At 36.4% G+C, this 5096-nt stretch overlaps 1 non-coding gene across 1 annotated transcript; it reads left to right on the top strand.

Annotated features, from left to right (window-relative positions):
* The first annotated feature begins 291 nt into the window (after positions 1–291).
* Positions 292–398, top strand: LOC134485297 (U6 spliceosomal RNA). Its single transcript, XR_015656620.1, has one exon. It is a non-coding gene; the product is annotated as a U6 spliceosomal RNA (small nuclear RNA).
* The last annotated feature ends 4698 nt before the right edge of the window (positions 399–5096 follow it).

Below are 5096 nucleotides of genomic sequence, written 5' to 3'. Positions count from 1 at the left end.
GTCAGTAAAGGCTGGTGAATGCAATAGAACCAAATGTCTATCTGGAGGAAAAAAGGGCAAGGTAAGAACTCAAAACCTGGCTCAACTACCTATATTCTCTGTCTGCCTACAAAAGGACAGAATCTACAAGTCTCTGCTTTAATGCTCAGTAGAAATAGCTTTGGCTTAGACAAAGAAAGTAGAGAAAATCAGAAGAAATACTGAATTGAGAATTTTAAGAAAATCCACAGAATTTATGTAATATGATTTACGAAATACTGTAAAGCAGTATTTTTTTAAGAAGATGTTTTTTTGCTTGCTTTGGCAGCACATATACTAAAATTGGAATGATACAGAGAAGATTGGCATGACCCCTGTGCAAGGATGACATGCAAATTCGTGAAGCATTCCATATTTTAACAAGTAGAAGCCCATAAAGAGGAAACACAAAAAATTCCTAAAAGAATTGCAGGAAAACACAACTAAACAGGTGAACAAATTGAACAAAACTGTCCAGAATTTAAAAAGGGAAATAGAAAGAATAAAGAAAGCACATAGTGAGACAACTCTGGAAAAAGAAAACCTGAGGAAGAGACAAGTCATAGATATAAGCATCACCAACAGAATACAAGAAATAGAAGAGAGAATCTCAGGGGCAGAAGATACTATAGAAAACATTTATACAATTGTCAGAGATAATGTAAAATGCAAAATACTCTTACCCCAAAACATCCAGGATATTCAGGATGTTATGAGAAGTTCAAACATGAGGATAATAGGTATGAAAGACAGTGAAGATTCCCAACTTAAAGGGCCAGTAATTATATTCGACAAAATTATAGAAGAAAACTTCCTTAACCTAAAGAAAGAGATGCGTGAAAACATACAAGAAGCCTATAGAAATCTCAATAAATTGGACCAGAAGAGAAATTCCTCCCGTCACATAATAGTTAAAATAACAAATGTGCAAACAAAGAAAGAATATTAAAATAAGAAAGGGATACCTCAGCTCACATCCCTGTTCCAAGGGGAAACTGCACAGTGTCTCTGGACATGGGGACATAAGAACAGATGATCAGTGGTAGCTGCAGTTCTGGTCTGCCTCCAGGACCAAACTGAACTGCCACACATCGCCCTGCACCCAAATCACATGGGGGAAGAGTGCTGGACCCGCATAAGTGTGGATACACCTGAGAAGTCAGAGAAAACTATCCTCTGCCCATAGTCCAGACATAAGAGAGAATCACATAATGCCAACTGTGCCCTCTGGGAGCAAGGAACTACATGAGCAATCAGGGGCAGGACCCTTTGATTCCTGCCCACGTCTAGAGCTGGAAGACAGTCTCCAGAAGTGCCAAAACACCTGAAATCAGAGCACCTATTCTCAGGAAAGGATGAAAGAAAACAGGAAAACAGTTCTACAGGAGTGCTGACACAAAGGCCTACAGAAGGGTCAAGTAACTCTCAGAAACAGGAAGACAAGCAAACACCAGAGACAACCCAATGGCTAGAGGCAAGCACAGGAACCCAAGCAACAGAAACCAAGACTACTTGGCATCATCAGAGTCCAGATCTCTCACCAATGAAAATACTGTATATCCAAACACACAAGAAAAGCAAGATTTAGATTTAAAATCACATTTTTGATAATGATGAAGGAGGACTTTAAGGAAGAAATAAAGAACTTCCTTAGAGAAATGCAAAAAATACAAGTAAACAAGTAGAAGCCCTTAGAGAAGAAGCACAAAAATCCCTGAAAGAATTACAGGAAAACACAACGAAACAGGTGAAGGAATTGAAAAAGGGAAATAGAACCAATAAAGAAAGCACAAAGGGAGACAACCCTGGATATAGAAAACCAAATGAAGAGGCAAGGATCCATAGATACAAGCATCACCAACAGAATACAAAAGATAGAAGAGAGAATCTCAGGAGCAGAAGATACTATAGAAAACATTGACACAATTGTCAAAGATAATGTATAACGCAAAAAGATCCTAGCCCAAAACATAGAGGAAATCCAGGACACAATGAGAAGATCAAACCTAAGGATAATATGTATAGAAGAGAGGGAAAACTCCCAACATAAAGGGCCAGTAAATATATTCAACAAAATTATAGAAGAAAACTTCCCTAATTTAAAGAAAGAGATGCCCGTAAACGTACAAGAAGCTTACAGAACTCTAAATAGATTGAGCCAGAAGAGAAATTCCTCCTGTCACACCAAACACACAAATGCACAAAACAACAAAAAAGAATATTGAAAGCAGTAAGGGAAAAAGTTAAAGTGACAGAAAAAGGTAGAGCTATAACAATTACACCAGATTCTCACCAGAGACTATGAATGCAAAAAGATACTGTACACATGTCATACAGACCCTATGAGAACACAAATGCCAGCCCAAGTTATTGTATCCAGCAAAATTTTCAATTAACATAGATGGAGAAACCAAGATATTCCATGACAAAAACAAATTTATGCAATATCTTTCTACAAATACCGACCTGCAAAGGATAATGGATGGAAAACTCCAGGAAAAGGAGAGAAACTACACTGTACAGAAAGCAAGAATATAATTTCCTTGCAATGAAACAAAAAGAGAGACAAACATAATTCCTCCTCTAACAATGAAAATAACAAGAAGTGACAATCACTATAACTTACTATCTCTCAACATCAATGGAATAAATTCCCCAATAAAAAGACATAGACTAACAGAATGGATACGTAAAGAGGACCCAGCATTTTACTGCATGCAGGAAACACACCTCAGAAAAAAAGACAGACACTACCTCAGAGAAAATGGGTGGAAAACTACTTTTCAAGCATGTGGTCCAAAGAAACAAGCTGGAGTTGCCATTCTAATATGAAATAAAATTAACTTTCAACCAAAAGTCATTAAAAACATAAGGAAGGACACTTTATATTCATCAAAGGAAATATCCACCAAGATGAATTCACAATCCTAAATATCTATGCTCCAAATGCAAGGGCACCTACAATCATAAAAGAAACTTTGTTAAAGCTCAAAGCATACATTGCACATCACATGATAATACTATGAGTTTTCAACACCCCACTCATCACTGAACAGATCATGAAAACAGAGACATAGAGAAACTAACAGAATTTGTGAAACAAATGGATTTAACAGATATTTATAAAACATTCCATCCTAAAACAAAAGGATACACATACTTCTCAGCACCTCATGGAACCTTCTCTAAAATTGACCATATAATCGGTCACAAAACAGGCCTCCACAGATACAGTAAGATAGAAATAATCCAATGCATCCTATCAGATCACCAAGCATGAAGACTGGTCTTCAATAACAACAATAATGAGAGAAAGCCCACACATACATGGAAAATGAACAATGCTCTACTGAATAACAACTTAGTCAAAGAAGAAAAAAAAAGAAATTAAAGACTTCTTAGAATTTAATGAAAATGAAGACACAACATTCCCAAACTTATGGGATACACTATAAGAAGTACTAAGAGGAAAACTCATAGCCCTTAGTTCCTGTAAAAAGAAACAGGAGAGAGCATATGTCACCAGCTTGACAGCATACCTTAAAGCTCTAGAACAAAAAGAACTAAATAAACCCAGGAGGAGTAGAAGGAAGGAAATCAAATTCAGAGTTGAAATCAACCAAGTTGAAAAGAAAAGGACTATACAAAGAATAAACAAAGCCAGGAACTGGCTCTTTCAGAAAATCTACAAGATAGATATATCCTTAGCCAGACTAGCGAGGTGGCACAGAGAGTGTACCCCAATTAACAAAATCAGAAATGCAAAGGGAGACATAACAACAGAATCTGAAGAAATTAAAAAAAATCAGATCCTAATACAAAAGCCTATATTCAAGAACACTGGAAAATCTGGAGGAAATGGACAATTTTCTAGACAGATACCAGGTACCTAAGTTATATCAAGAACAAATAAATCATCTAAACAACCCCATAACTCCTAAAGAAATAGAAGCAGTTATTAAAACTCTCCCAACCAAAAAGTGCCCATGTCCAGATTGGTCCAGTGCAGAATTCTTTCAGGCCTTCCTAGAACCTCATATCAATACTGTCCAAACTATTCCACAAAATAGAAACAGACAGAGCACTACCAAATTCCTTCTATGAAGCCACAATTACTCTTATGCAGAAACCACACTCAGACTCAACAAAGAAAGGGAACTTCATACCAATTTTCCTTATGAATATTGACACAAAAAATGAAATTCTTGCAAACCAAATCCAAGAACACATCAAAACAATCATCCATCATGATCAAGTAGGCTTCATCCCATGGATGCAGGGATTGTTTAATATACGAAAGTCCATCAATGTAATCCACTATATAAATAAACTTAAAGATAAGAACCACATGATCATTTTAATAGTTGCTGAAGAAAGCATTTGACAAAATTCAACACCCCTTCATGATAAAAGTCCTGGAAAGATCAGTAATTCAAGGCCCATATTTAAACATAGTAGAAGCAATATACAGCAAACCAGTAGCTAATATTAAACTAAATGGAGAGAAACTTGAAGTAATCCCACTAAAATCAGGGACTAGACAAAGCTGCCCACTCTCTCCCTACTTATTCAATATAGTTCTTAAATTTCTAGCCAGAGCAATCAGACAACAAGGAGATCAAAGGGATACAGATTGGAAATGAAGAAGTCAAAATATCACTATTTGCAGATGATTTGATAGTGTACTTGAGTTACCCCAAACCTTCCACCAGAGAACTACTTAACCTGATAAACAACTTCACTAAAGTGTCGGGGTATAAAAGTAACTCAAACAAATCAGTAGCATTCCTCTACTCAAAGGATAAACAGGCTGAGAAAGAAATTAATGAAATGACATCCTTCACAATAGCCCCAGATAATATAAAATATCTTGGTGTGACTTTAACCAAGCAAGTGAAAGATCTGTATGACAAGAACTTCAAGTCTCTGTATAAAGAATTTGAGGAAGATCTCAGAATATTGAAAGACCTTCCATGCTCATGGATTGGCAGGATTAATATAGTAACGACGGTCATTTTGCCAAAAGCAACCTACAGATTCAGAGCGTTTCTTTAGGTACTTCTCAGCCACTCTATATT

This window comes from Rattus norvegicus, chromosome 1, assembly GCF_021556685.1.
Source record: "Rattus norvegicus strain SHRSP/BbbUtx chromosome 1, alternate assembly SHRSP_T2T, whole genome shotgun sequence".
NCBI classification, from domain to species: domain Eukaryota; kingdom Metazoa; phylum Chordata; class Mammalia; order Rodentia; family Muridae; genus Rattus; species Rattus norvegicus.
The sequence above is the reverse complement of the archived record's forward strand: the minus strand, read 5'-3'. Positions and strand labels throughout refer to the sequence as shown.